General features: G+C 40.5%; 1 long non-coding RNA gene across 1 annotated transcript; it reads right to left on the bottom strand.

Annotated features, from left to right (window-relative positions):
- Nucleotides 1–399: 399 nt before the first annotated feature.
- On the bottom strand, nucleotides 400–15,448 carry LOC134357059 (uncharacterized). Its single transcript, XR_010020487.1, has 4 exons — nucleotides 14,830–15,448; nucleotides 5,734–5,973; nucleotides 4,978–5,130; nucleotides 400–966 (listed from the first exon to the last, which is right to left on the bottom strand). It is a non-coding gene; the product is annotated as an uncharacterized LOC134357059 (long non-coding RNA).
- Between the last annotated feature and the right edge of the window lie 268 nt (nucleotides 15,449–15,716).

Raw genomic sequence — 15,716 nt, 5'->3', positions numbered from 1 at the left:
AGGCACAGGGATGATTGAAACTGGAGGGCCATGTCGGAGGGAAGGTTAGGTTGATCGTGGAGAAGTTAAAAAGTCAGCACAGCATCATGGGTTGAATGGCCTGTACTGTGCTGTAATGTTACGTTCTATGTTCTAAAAGCTCCTAATGCTACACTTGTTAATAGACTGGTGCTACTGTCATTAGAGCAGGTATCATAGTCACTGGAAAGTATAAAACTATGGACGTGGGTGTTGGCAGTCATGTCAACACTTTTGCCATATAAACATGGGATATAATCCTTGCCCCATATAGTTCACTGTAGTTCCAGTAAAAACTTGGTTTCATGAATTAGCAGCTGTTTTATAACCTACATTATGAATTTTATTACTTTATGAAATTTATTGTCTTTGTCCAGGTATAAGCCACTGTCCACTACCTTGAGATTCATTTTCTTGCAGGCATTCACAGGAAAATAAAGAAATCCAAGAGAATTTATGAAAACCATACATAATCTGAGACTGACAACCAATGTGCAAAAGGAGACAAACTGTGTAAATAAAAATAAATAAATAATCCTGAAAACATGAGTCGTCAAGTCCTTGAAGGTGAATCCATAGGTTATGGAACCAGGTCAGTGTTGAGGTGGGAGAAGTTAAGTACGCCAGATCAGGAGGCTGCTGGTTGAAGGGTAATAACTGTTCCTGAACCTGCTGGTGTGTGATCTAGAGCTTCTGTACCTCCAGCCAGAGTGAGAAAACTGCACAGCCTGGATTGTGGAGGCCTCGACGATTAATACTGGTTCCTCGTGGTAACACTTGTTGTGACTGTGTTCAACGTTGGGGAAGGGTTTGCCTCTGATGAACACGGCTATATCCACCACTTTCTGTAGACTTTAACACGGGTGAAGATGTTGCACTTTATCTTCCAGGAGACTTTGATAATATCCTCGAATCTCTTCCACCTGGATATCTTTTCCCATGACGGCACTTGGAAAAAAAATTGCCTCTGTCAGATATTATGACTCCAACCCAAAACAGACAAACTAAAAATCTGAATTTATTCGGATCATATCCTAAAGCCTGGAATTTTTTTTCCTGGAATTCTGTACTCGGCACAGCTGCAGAATGTAAGCTTGTATTGGTGATCTCACCCAAGTCACCAATCACCGCTCAGAAGAATGAGGCTAGCTCAACAGGAAGGAATTTGGTTGGAAATACGTGGGAGGAAGGCTGGTTGTTCTCATTCACTGCAGATGTTGGGTCAGGGTAACTGTCAATAACACGGAGCAAGCTCACGTTTATACCGAGCTTGATGATGGATGCTGCCTTCGACAAGCAGTAACTCCCTGAGATAATGTCAGTGGTGAGGAGGGCTGTGCCTGTGACGGACCAGCCCGTGTCCACTACTGTCTGCAGCCTCTTTGCAGTGCAATGGAATAGCTATATCAGGCCACGATGTGACCAGTCAGGATGCTTCGTGCTCTGGGGCAAACAGTTTTTAAATAGCGTCAGCTGTGTTCAAAACGCATACAAAATGCTAGAGGAACTCAGAGGAATAAAGAGCTGAAGTGTTCGGTCAAGACCCATCATCAGGACTCTGGTCCTGATCATAAGTGCAGAGAGACAGAGGGGTGTAAAATGACGGTAGAAGCAAAAAGTAGTAAGGTGAAAAGTAAAAGTGGCAGGCCGGCAAATCCAGGGCAAAAATCAAAAAGGGCTACTTTTCAACATAATTGTATAAGGGCTAAGAGAGTTGTAAAAGCAAGCTTGAAGGCTTTGTGTGTCAATGCAAGGAGCATTCGTAACAAGGTGGATGAATTGAAAGTGCAGATTGTTATTAATGAATATGATATAGTTGGAATCACAGAGACATGGCTCTAGGGTGACCAGGGATGGGAGCTCAACATTCAGGGATATTCAATATTCAGGAGGGATAGACATGAAAGACAGGGAGGTGGGGTAGCATTGCTGGTTAGAGAGGAGATTAACGCAATAGAAAGGAAGGACATTAGCCGGGAGGATGTGGAATCGATATGGGTAGAGCTGCATAACACTAAGGGGCAGAAAACGCTGGTGGGAGTTGTGTACAGGCCACCTAACAGTAGTAGTGAGGTTGGGGATGGTATTAAACAGGAAATTAGAAATGTGTGCAATAAAGGAACAGCAGTTATAATGGGTGACTTCAATCTACATATAGATTGGGTGAACCAAATTGGTAAGGGTGCTGAGGAAGAGGATTTCTTGGAATGTATGCGGGATGGTTTTTTGAACCAATATGTCGAGGAACCAACTAGAGAGCAGGCTATTCTAGACTGAGTATTGAGCAATGAGGAAGGGTTAATTAGCAATCTTGTCATGAGAGGCCCCTTGGGTAAGAGTGACCATAATATGGTGGAATTCTTTATTAAGATGTACAGTGACACAGTTAATTCAAAAACAAAGGTTCTGAACTTAAAGAAGGGTAACTTTGAAGGTATGAGACGTGAATTAGCTAAGATAGACTGGCAAATGACACTTAAAGGGTTGACGGTGGATATGCAATGGCAAGCATTTAAAGGTTGCATGGATGAACTACAACAATTGTTCATCCAAGTTTGGCAAAAGAATAAATCAAGGAAGGTCATGCACCCGTGGCTGACAAGGGAAATTAGGGATAGTAACAATTCCAAAGAAGAAGCATACAAATTAGCCAGAAAAAGTGGCTCACCTGAGGACTGGGAGAAAGTCAGAGTCCAGCAGAGGAGGACAAAGGGCTTAATTAGGAAGGGGAAAAAAGATTATGAGAGAAAACTGGCAGGGAACATAAAAACTGACTGTAAAAACTTTTATGGATATGTGAAAAGAAAAAGATTGGTTAAGACAAATGTAGGTCCCCTACAGACAGAAACAGGTGAATTGATTATGGGGAGCAAGGACATGGCAGACCAATTGAATAATTACTTTGGTTCTGTCTTCACTAGGGAGGACATAAATAATCTTCTGGAAATATTAGGGGACAGAGGGTCCAGTGAGATGGAGGAACTCAGGGAAATACATGTTAGTAGGGAAGTGGTGTTAGGTATATTGAAGGGATTGAAGGCAGATAAATCCCCAGGGCCAGATGGTCTGCATCCCAGAGTGCTTAAGGAAGTAGCCCAAGAAATAGTGGTTGCATTAGTGATAATTTTTCAAAATTCTTTAGATTCTGGACTAGTTCCTGAGGATTGGAGGGTGGCTAATGTAACCCCACTTTTTAAAAAAGGATGGAGAGAGAAACCGGGGAACTATAGACCGGTTAGCCTAACGTCGGTGGTGGGGAAAACGCTAGAGTTAGTTATCAAAGATGTGAGAACAGCACATTTGGAAAGCAGTGAAATCATCGGACAAAGTCAGCATGGATTTGTGAAAGGAAAATCATGTCTGACGAATCTCATAGAATTTTTTGAGGATCTAATTAGTAGAGTGGATAGGGGAGAACCAGTGGATGTGGTATATTTGGATTTTCAAAAGGCTTTTGACAAGGTCCCACACAGGAGATTAGAGTGCCAATTTAAAGCTCACGGTATTGGGGGTAAGGTATTGATGTGGATAGAGAATTGGTGGGCAGACAGGAAGCAAAGAGTGGGAATAAACGGGACCTTTTCAGAATGGCAGGCAGTGACTAGTGGGGTACTGCAAGGCTCAGTGCTGGGACCCCAGTTGTTTACAATATATATTAATGACTTAGATGAGGGAATTAAATTCAGCATCTCCAAGTTTGCGGATGACACGAAGCTGGGCGGCAGTGTTAACTGTGAGGAAGATGTTAAGAGGACGCAGGGTGACTTGGATAGGTTAGGTGAGTGGGCAAATTCATGGCAGATGCAATTTAATGTGGATAAATGTGAGGTTATCCACTTTGGTGGCAAAAACAGGAAAACAGATTATTATCTGAATGGTGGCCGATTAGGAAAAGGGGAGGTGCAACGATACCTGGGTGTCATTATACAGCAGTCATTGAAAGTGGGCATGCAGGTACAGCAGGCGGTGAAAAAGGCGAATGGTATGCTGGCATTCATAGCAAGAGGATTCGAGCACAGGAGCAGGGAGGTACTACTGCAGTTGTATAAGGCCTTGGTGAGACCTCACCTGGAGTATTGTGTGCAGTTTTGGTCCCCTAATCTGAGGAATGACATCCTTACCATGGAGGGAGTACAAAGAAGGTTCACCAGATTGATTCCTGGGATGGCAGGACTTTCATATGGTGAAAGACTGGATCGACTAGGCTTGTACTCGTTGGAATTTAGAAGATTGAGGGGGGATCTTATTGAAACATATAAAATCCTAAAGGGATTGGACAGGCTAGATGCAGGAAGATTGTTCCCAATGTTGGGGAAGTCCAGAACGAGGGGTCACAGTTTGGGGATAAAGGGGACGACTTTTAGGACCGAGATTAGGAAAAACTTCTTCACACAGAGAGTGGTGAATCTGTGGAATTCTCTGCCACAGGAAACAGTTGAGGCCAGTTCATTGGCTATATTTAAGAGGGAGTTAGATATGGCCCTTGTGGCTAAAGGGATCACGGGGTATGGAGAGAAGGCTGGTACAGGGTTCTGAGTTAGATGATCAGCCATGATCATACTGAATAGCGGTGCAGGCTTGAAGGGCCAAATGGCCTACTGCTGCACCTATTTTCTATGTTTCTATGTTTCTATATCCGGTCCTTGTGAAGGTCTTGGCCTGAAACATCGTCCCTGCATTCCTGTCCATAGACCTGGTGAGTTTCTCCAGCATTTTGTATGCGTTACTCTTTGATTGGTGTTTCACACTCAAAGTTCAAAGTAAATTTATTATCAAAGTACCTATACTGTGTTACGCTGTATACTGCCTTAGATTCCTTTTCTTGCAGGCATTCACAGTCAAACAAAGAAATACAATGGAATCAATGAAAAAACTGCACACAAAGACTGACAAACAACCAATGTGCAAAACAAGACAGATTGAGCAAATAAAAGAAATAAATAAGTAAATAAGTAATACTGAGAATGTGAGTTGTAGAGTCCGTGAAAGAGCCAAGGGCGTCTGCCTCCTTCGCATTCCACCATCAGGAGCTTTCAAGTATTTCATTGTATGTCAGATATTTTGGGATTTCTTAATGTATGGTGTGATGGAAGGTGAGCTGTTTTGTTGTGCCTGCAACAGGATAAAAAAATAGGTTAAATATATATTAGTATTTTCCCCCACCCATTACTGGGAGCAGTGATGGTTGACTGCGCTTCCTTATTTGCATTTTAATACAACAAATTCTCCGGAGGCATATTCAGCTTAATTATTTTTCTGTTGTCAGTATGAATTTCCTAAGGTAATGGTGACCATGCATTACTAATGATGGAATTAGTGTTTCAAACAGCCTATAATTTATCTCAGAGTTTCACTGGCTTCTTGCTGGTTTAGCCATGGTCTGAACGCCACCCCTTCCATATTCGATGATTCTAACCTCACTCTCCAGATCTTTATTTTACTTGGAGATAGGGTGTGTTAACAGGCCCTTCCAGCCCCACCGTACAGTTAAACCCGTACGTCTTCGGAATGAGGGAAGAAACCGGAGCACTTGGAAAAGAGCCACACGATCACAGGGAGAACATAGAAACTCTTTACAGACAACGGCGGGAGTTGAACCCCCGTCACTGGCACTGGCGTTTTGCTAACCACTACACCACAGTCCTGTCTCTATTATAAAACGTTTGCATTTACATAAGTTCTTACAATCTTAGGATATTGCTTAGCTGCACTGACCTTTGTTTTGAAGATTTTTTTTACTGTCTTCGCCCATATTGGATACATAGAGCCTTTAGCAGGTGCCAGCATTAGCCAATCTCCACTGTGTACTCAGATACTCTTCTCGGACTGTCCCTGCTGGTTAAGGATGATCTGTCTCCACGCCAGTTCCGAGGAGTAAAAGATGCTTGTGGGTGGATTCTTTAAATATGAGACGCTGTTGTACACCAGCTATCGCAGTGACTTGACAAATGATATCTTGGTACAATGACAAGGAGCATCAGGATGTTTATAATGCACTCTGTTGTTCAGACTTTATATACACATTTACGCTAAGCACATACATGCACTCTAGCTTCATACAGAGTTACATGACTTTGGACATACATGTTTATCTGGCCCCTCCCTCACCACCCTTCTCTGCTTTGTCCCACCATCAATCCACCCATCCCTTGGTCCCTGTCCCTTTTTTCCCTCTCGATCTGCCCACTGCTGTATTACACAAGCGCTATAACAGTGTTACTCTAATGGCTCCGTTACACAAGCACTGTAACAGTGTTACTCTAATGGCTCCGTTACACAGGCGCTGTAACAGTGTTACACTAATGGCTCCGTTACACAGGCGCTGTAACAGTGTTACACTAATGGCTCTGTTACACAGGCGCTGTAACAGTGTTACACTAATGGCTCCGTTACACAGGCGCTGTAACAGTGTTACACTAATGGCTCCGTCACCATGCCACTCAGCAACTCCACCAACCCATCCAGATGGTCAATCTTCACACGTTCACCAGGAGGGGTCTGAAAGCAGACTATCCATACTCAGATGGGATGTCTGTGGGCAGTGGCTCTCGGTCCTGATGTAGGGCTCTGACACAAAACATTAACAAGTCCTTTTCCTCCCATTGATGCTGCCCAACCTGGTGAGTTCCTCCAGCAGATTTTCTTGTTATTTTTATTCCAAAAATAAATGTTATTCATAATAAAATATCTATGCAAAAAGAAGAAACAGTGCAAATCTCTTTACATGCTTATTGCAATTGGATGAATACATTCAGTAGTGTTAGAACATCTTTTATTTTTTATATATCCATCACAGGTAAAGCTCTCCCCACCACTGAGCACACCTACGCGGAGCGTTGTCACAGGAAAGCACCAGCCATCATGAGGGAACCCACAACCGAGGTCATGCTCTCTTCTCACTGCTACCATCTGGAAGAAAATACAGGAACCTCAGGACTCAGAGCACCACGATCTGGAACAGTTATCACCCCTCAGCCATCAGGCTCTTGAACCGAAGGGGATAACTTCACTCACTCCATCACTGAAATGCTCCCCCAAACTATGGACTCACTTTCTCAATATTTATTGCTTATTTATTTATTATTATTTCTCCTTTGTTGTAGTTGCACAGTTTGTTATATTTTGCGCTCTGGTTGAACGCCAAAGTTGGTGTTCATCGATTCTATTATGGTTATTATTCTATTATGGATTTATTTATTGAGTATGCCCACAAGAAAATGAATCTCTTTGAAATTGGAACTTTGATCCTCAGTGCCAGTCATGTGACTCTCTGGGGCAATATATACAAGGGGTTACCTCACTAGACTCGTCCCTTAACCATCCAGTAGCAGAAGGAGCCCAGAATATGATCCTCCCTCACAGGGCTGTACTGAGCCTCAGTTCATCCTTCAGCACGTCCTTCTGCAGCCCGGAATGTGCCAGTTGGTCGCATATCCCTACGGACATCTTGCTGTGCTGGAAGACCAACAAGTTCCAGGCATACCAAAGGATGTCTTTCACTAAGTTGGAGATCTTAAAGCTGCACTTGTCATCACTCTACGGAAGCAGCCTGTTGATGAAAGAACTTTGTGTTGCACAGCCGCTCAGAATGAATTAGACAAGGATCCTCGCAGCTTTCACCATAACCTCTTAGGACATCTGGAAAGAGATTGGTGACTGTTTCCTCTTCAACAGCATTGTCCCAAAGGCAGCATGCTTTAGGAGTGACCGTACAGGAAAGATCAGACAGGGAGGTGCCCCCTCACCACCAGATGATTTGTTGCTCCAGATTCCAGCATCTGCAGTCCCCTGTGTCCTCATCCTTTCCAAGAGGTGGCTGAGGCCAGATCCAGCATCCAACCAGTCACACTGAGCTGAGACAAAACAGGAAGTGTTGGAATTGTTCAGCAGAGACAGATGATTCATATCAGTGACCTATAATCGGAGCACGTGCTAAACAGGCCTGTTTATGTTATGGAGATAGGAGAAAGATGAAATGGACAAAGAAATATCTGTGATAGGGTGGAGACCAAGAGAAAATAAATGGCCTGCTCTCAGACACCATTTTGTGTCATCTATATCTATTAATGTTTATACTGTTTTTCTCTCCATAGTTTCAATAGACAATAGACAATAGGTGATTCAAGCCAGCACCCAATTCACTGTGATCATGGCTGATCATCCACAATCAGTATCCAGTTCCTGCCTTATCCCCATAACCTTTGATTCCACTATCTTTAAGAACTCTATCCATCTCTTTCTTGAAAACATCCAGAGACTTGGCCTCCACTGCCTTCTGGGACAGAGCATTCCATATATCCACCACTCTCTGGGTGAAAAAGTTTTTCCTCAACTCTGTTCTAAATGGCCTACCCCTTATTCTTAAACTGTGGTCTCTGGTTCTGCACTCACCCATCAGCGGGAACATGCTTCCCGCCCCCAGCATGTCCAATCCCTTAATAATCTTATATGTTTCAATCAGATCCCCTCTCATCCTTCTAAATTCCAGTGTATACAAGCCCAGTCGCTCCAATCTTTCAACATATGACAGTCCTGCCATCCCGGGAATTAACCTTGTGAAACTACGCTGCACTCCCTCAATAGCATGAATGTCCTTCCTCAAATTTGGAGACCAAAACTGCACACAATACTCCAGGTGTGGTCTCACCAGGGCCCTGTACAACTGCAGAAGGACCTCTTTGCTCTAATACTTAATTCCCCTTGTTATGAAGGCCAGCATACCATTAGCTTTCTTCACTGCCTGCTGTACCTGCATGCTTGCTTTCAGTGACTGATGTACAAGAACACCTAGATCTCATTGTACTTCCCCTTTTCCTAACTTGACTCCATTTAGATAATAATCTGCCTTCCTGTTCTTACCACCAAAGTGGATAACCTCACATTTATCCACATTAAACTGCATCTGCCATGCATCCGCCCACTCACCCAGCCTGTCCAAGTCACCCTGCATTCTCATAACATTCTCCTCACATTTCATACTGCCACCCAGCTTTGCGTCATCTGCAAATTTGCTAATGTTACTTTTAATCCCTTCATCTAAGTCATTAATGTATATTGTAAACAGCTGCAGTCCCAGCACTGAACCCTACGGTACCCCACTGGTCACCGCCTGCCATTCTGAAAGGGACCCGTTAATCGCTACTCTTTGTTTTCTGTCAGCCAGCCAATTTTCTTTTTTTTTTTGTTTTTTTTTCTTTTTTTTTTCTTTTTCTTCTTTCTTTCTTTTTAAATCTTTTTATTGAGTAAGTATACAAAAAAGGTAAGCCATATAAACATTAATACAATGTTAAAGTATAATAAAATTCCAAAAGGTATCAATACCAAAAAAAAACTACAAACAATGTAATTTAAACATAAGAAACCAAGATAACATAATAGTATACTAAATTTTATATATATCAATGGAAAAAAAGAAAAAAAAAACCACCGTGCAACTAACTAAAAGCAAGGCAAAGCAATGGGCTAACTTGAAACCAAACAGAGTTAAACTTAAAATCACGTCCTCAATCCCGACCTCCATTAAAAACAGTGAAAAAAAAAACAAGAAGGGTAAATATTACATTAAATGAAAATATCGAATAAAAGGTCCCCAAATCTGTTCAAATTTAAATGAAGAATCATAAAGGTTACTTCTAATTTTCTCCAAATTCAAACATAAAATCGTCTGAGAAAACCAAAAAAAGGTAGTTGGAGCATTAAGCTCTTTCCAATGTTGTAAAATACATCTTTTCGCCATTAAAGTAAGAAATGCAATCATTCTACGGGCTGAAGGGGAAAGATTACTAGAAATTTTAGGTAGTCCAAAGATAGCAGTAATAGGGTGAGGAGAGATATCTATATTTAATACCTTAGAAATAATATTAAAAATATCTCTCCAAAAAGTTTCCAAAGTAGGGCAAGACCAAAACATATGAGTTAAAGAGGCTATCTGCCCCGAACATCTATCACAGAAAGGATTAATATGCGAGTAAAAACGCGCTAACTTATCTTTGGACATATGTGCTCTATGAACCACTTTAAATTGAATTAGGGAATGTTTAGCACAAATAGAGGAAGTATTAACTAATTGTAAAATCTGCCCCCAATCATCCACAGAAATGGTAAGCCCCAATTCCTGTTCCCAATCTACCCTAATCTTATCAAATGGAGCTTTCCTAAGTTTCATAATAATATTATAAATCATAGCCGGTGCACCTTTCTGACATGGATTGAGGTTAATTATCGAATCTAAAATATATGTAGGAGGAAGTATTGGAAAGGAAGAAAGTATAGTACTTAGGAAATTTCTAACTTGTAAATATCTAAAAAAATGTATTCTTGATAAGTTATATTTATTAGATAATTGTTCAAAAGACATAAGGGAACCATCTAAAAATAAATCCAAAAACCGTAAAATACCCTTAGTCTTCCAAGTTTGAAAAGCACGATCCGTAAAAGAGGGAGGAAAAAATATGTTACCTAAAATAGGAATCGCTAACCCGAATTGATTAAGATCAAAAAATTTTCTGAATTGAAACCAAATGCGCAAAGCATATTTAACTATCAGGTTAGAGACCTGCTTAAGGCGTTTTGAATCAAAAGGGAGAGAGGAGCCTAAAATAGAGCCAAGTGTATAACCCTGAACAGATTGTAATTCCAATGCTACCCATTTAGGAATAGATAGTATGTCCTGGTCAAGTAACCAAAATTTCATATGTCGAATATTAATAGCCCAATAATAGAATCTAAAGTTAGGTAATGCTAAACCTCCATCTCTCTTAGCTTTCTGTAAATGTATTTTACCCAGTCTCGGATTCTTATTCTGCCAAATAAATGAAGAAATTTTAGAGTCAACTTTATCAAAGAAAGATTTTGGAATGAAAATTGGTAATGCCTGAAACACATATAAAAATTTTGGCAAAAAAAACATCTTAACTGCATTAATACGGCCAATCAAAGTTAAATATAAGGGAAACCATTTAGATGAAAGTTGAGTAATATGGTCTACTAATGGTAAAAAGTTAGTCTTAAATAAATCTTTGTATTTACAAGTAATTTTAATCCCAAGATATGAAAAATAATTATTAATCAATTTAAATGGAAATTTATAATATAAGGGAAGATGTTTATTAATCGGAAAAAGTTCACTCTTACTAAGATTTAATTTATAACCTGAGAAAAAAACAAATTGTGCTAATAACTCTAAAACAGCAGGAATGGATTTCTCAGGATTAGAAATATATAAAAGTAAATCATCAGCATAGAGTGATAATTTATGGGACTTTAATCCCCGAGTTATCCCAGTAATATTTGAAGATTCTCGAATAGCAATTGCAAGAGGTTCTAATGCAATATCAAATAATAGGGGACTAAGAGGACAGCCTTGTCGAGTACCACGAAAGAGAGGAAAAAAAGGTGAGTTTAAAGAGTTAGTACGAACCGAGGCTATAGGGGAATGATATAACAGTTTAATCCAGGATATAAATTTCAAGCTAAAATTAAACATTTCAAGCACCTTAAATAAATAAGGCCATTCTACTCTATCAAAAGCTTTCTCGGCATCTAAAGAAATAACACACTCAGGAACATTTTGTAAGGGAGTATAAACGATATTTAACAATATACGAATATTATAAAAAGAGTAACGACCTTTAATAAAACCCGTTTGGTCTTCCGAAATAATAGAAGGAAGTACTTTTTCTAGTCTATTTGCTAATAACTTAGAAAAAACTTTAGAATCAACATTTAATAAAGATATTGGTCTATAAGATGCACATTGAGCAGGGTCTTTATCCTTCTTTAGTATTAGAGAAATTGATGCTCTATTAAAAGATTCAGGAAGTTTACCAAGTTTCAGAGAAGCCTCAAAAACCCTACAGAGCCAAGGAATCAATAAAGAAGCAAAACATTTATAAAATTCAACGGTAAATCCATCCGGGCCAGGAGCTTTCCCCAGATTCATAGAAAAAATAACATTCTTAATCTCATCCATTGTAATGGAAGTATCTAATAAAGAAGACATATCCTGTGAAATCTGAGGGAAGTCTAACTTATCTAAAAAATCATTCATATATTTAGAATCTCGAGGAGACTCTGATTGATATAAAGAAGAATAAAAATCACAAAAGGTTTGATTAATCCCCACATGATCCAGTATCAATCGATCATTTTGGTTATAAATCTGATTGATTTGAGATTTAACATAATTAGATTTCAATTGATTAGCCAGCAGCTTGCCAATTTTGTCACTGTGAACATAAAAGTCACTTCTTGTTTTCTTTAATTGGTTTACAATCGAAGACGAGAGTAGTAAACTGTGTTCCATTTGAAGTTCAGTTCTTTGTTTGTATAACTCCTCAGAAGGAGCCATAACATATTTCTTATCAATTTCTTTAATCTTGTCCACAATTGCCATCTCCTCCTGCTTCTGTTTCTTCCTCAAAGCAGCAGAATACGAAATAATCTGACCCCGAATATAGGCTTTAAAAGTGTCCCAAAGAGTGTTAACCGAAATATCCTCTGTATGGCTAATTGTAAAAAAAAGCTCAATCTGTTCATTCATAAAAGTAACAAAGTCCGAGTCCTGAAGCAACAGCGAATTAAAACGCCATTGTCTATTATTTGGTATATTGGCCATAATTTTAATAGAAAGCTTAAGTGGAGCATGATCCGAAATGGTTATAGAATCATAATCACATTTAATCACTGAAGGAATAAGACGAGAATCAATAAAAAAATAATCAATTCTTGAATAGGAATGATGAACATGTGAAAAGAAGGAAAAATCTTTTTCCTGAGGATGCAGAAAACGCCAAATGTCCGTCGACCCAGAATCAGAAAGGAAAAAATTAATCAAATTTGCAGATTTATTAGGTAAGGTCCGTAAAGGAGCCGAACGGTCCAAAGCTGGAGACAAACAGGTATTAAGATCTCCACCCCAGATCAATGAAAACTCGTTCAAATTCGGAAACTGGTTCAACAATGATTTATAAAATTCCGGACAATCCATATTAGGAGCATAAACATTAACCAAAACTACTTTTTTATTAAATAGTAAACCACTAACCAATAAAAATCTACCATTCGGATCAGAAATAATATCCTGTTGTATAAAAGTAACTGAGGAATCAATAAAAATAGAGACGCCTCGAATCTTAGCATTGGAGTTCGAATGAAATTGTTGTTCCTTCCAGAATTTGAAAAAACGTAGTCTGTCCCCCCTCCGTACATGGGTCTCTTGTAAAAATAAAATTTGTGCTTTAAGTCTCCGGAACACTTTAAAAACTTTTTTCCTTTTAATAGGATGATTAAGACCGTTAGTATTCCAGGAGACAAAATTAATAATAGACTCCATAAATCCTAAAGTCAACCCACAACAAGGAGGATTGACGATAGGCGCGACCCACACACCCGGAGAGGAAACAGAACATACGAAAGATACCGGGAAAAAGGACGCAACCAGTACTTCAATAATGTATATAGCCCAAAGAGAAACAAACTAAAACGTGAAGCCCCTCCCACCACCCTCCGCCCCAAGACCCCAAGGCAAAATCTAAAGCACACCCGCCTGAAAGAAGCAAGCTTGCCCCCAATACCATGTGCCCTAATTTTGCCCACTAATCTCCTGTGTGGGATTTTATCAAAGGCTTTCTGAAAGTCCAGGTACACTACATCCACTGGCCCTCCCTTGTCCATTTTCATAGTTACATCCTCAAAAAATTCCAGAAGATTAGTCAAGCACGATTTCCCCTTCGTAAATCCATGCTGACTCGGACCTATCCTGTTACTGCTATCCAAATGTATCGTAATTTCATCTTTTATAATTGACTCCAGCATCTTTCCCACCACTGACGTCAGGCTAATCAGTCTATAATTCCCTGTTTTCTCTCTCCCTCCTTTCTGCCTAGCCTACTAAATATTTCCAGCAACATTAATTTTTATCTCAGATTTGCAGCAGCTACAGAGTCTTGAGCAACACACAAAAAAAGCTGGAAGATCTCGGCCGGTCAGATGCAGGAATCTGCTTTTTGCCCAATGTCAGCACAGATCAGGACTCTTTCTAGGCAACCTCGTATAAGAGGGATAACTAAACAGTATTTGGCCTGTGGCTACTAAAGTAACCTTTGCTTCTGGGCGGTGGATTAATCAAGAGGGAGGTTCAAGAGTGTGGTAATCAACCTAGGCCTTGGTGGCTCCTTGTGCAACCATCCTCGGTTTCCCCAGTCAGTACAGATTAGCAGCATCATCTCCTCCACAATCACCATTAGCACACGTGAACTACCAGGCTTTGTGCTTAGGCCACTGTTCCACTCACTTTACACTTATGACTGTCAGGCTAAGTACAGCTCCAATGCCGTGTTCAGATTTGCTGATGATACCACTGTCATTGGCCAAATCAAATTTGGTAACAAATCAGCATATAGGAAGAAGATGAAAAATCTGGTTGAATGGCTCCACAACAATAGCCTTTTACCCAAAGTCAGCAAAAACAAAGAACTGATTATTAACTACAGGAAGAAGAAATCGGAGGTCCGTGAGGGAGTTTACGTTAGGGGATCAGAAGTGGAGAGGGTCAGTAACTTTAACTTCCTCGGCATTACTATTTCAGAGAACCTGTCCTGGGTCCAACATGTAACTGCCATTACAAAGAAGGCACAGCAGCACATCTACTTTCTTAGCAGTTTGTGAAGAATCAGCATGTCATCTAAAACTTTGACAAACTTCTATCGATGTACAGTGCAGGGTATCCTGACCGGTTGCGTCACAACAACGGGAAGGCCTACAGAAAGTGACGGATACAGCCCAGCCCTTCGCACCAGTGAGCACACTTACCAGGAGCACTGTCGCAGGAAAGCAGCATCCATCAACAAGGACCCCTACCATCCAGGCCACGCTCACTTCTCGCTGCTACCATTGGGAAGCAGATACAGGCCCACACCACCAGGCTTAGGACCAGTTATTACCCTTCAACCGTCAGGCTCCTGAATCATCATTCACTCACCTCAGCTCTGAATTAAGTCCACAACCTGTGGACTCACTGTCCAAGGCACTACAACTCCTGTTCTCAGTACTTATCTATTACTTGCTTGTTTGTATTCGCGCACTTTGGCTTCTTTTGCACATTGGTTGTTTGTCTGTCTTTGTGTGTAGTTTTAGAAACATAGAAACATAGAAAAGCTACAGCACTATACAGGCCCTTCAGCCTACAAAGCTATGCTGATCATGTCCTTACCTTAGAAATTACCTAGGGTCACCCATAGCCCTCTATTTTTCTAAGCTCCTTGTACCCGTCCAGCAGTCTCTTAAAAGACCCTATCATATCCGCCTCCACCACCGTTGCCGGCAGCCCATTCCACGCACTCACCACTCTCTATGTAAAAAACTTACCCCTGACATCTCCTCTGTACCTACATCCAAGCACCTTAAAACTATGCCCTCTTGCGCTAGCCATTTCAGCCCTGGGGAAAAGCCTCTGACTATCCACACGATCAATGCCTCTCATCATCTTATACACCTCTATCAGTTTTGTACTGATTCCATTATATTTCTTTGTCCTACTTTGAAAGCCTGCAAGAAAATGAATCTCAGGGTAGTGTCTGGTGAGATACACGTGCTTTGATAATAAATTTACTTTGAACTTTGGTTCCCTGAGTCAGACACCCTGCAAATGATTCAGTAATCCACACACTCAGTCAACCTTTGGACTGGAAACAAATATT

Source organism: Mobula hypostoma, chromosome 15, assembly GCF_963921235.1.
Source record: "Mobula hypostoma chromosome 15, sMobHyp1.1, whole genome shotgun sequence".
In the NCBI taxonomy this organism is placed as follows: Eukaryota; Metazoa; Chordata; class Chondrichthyes; order Myliobatiformes; family Myliobatidae; genus Mobula; species Mobula hypostoma.
The sequence above is the reverse complement of the archived record's forward strand: the minus strand, read 5'-3'. Positions and strand labels throughout refer to the sequence as shown.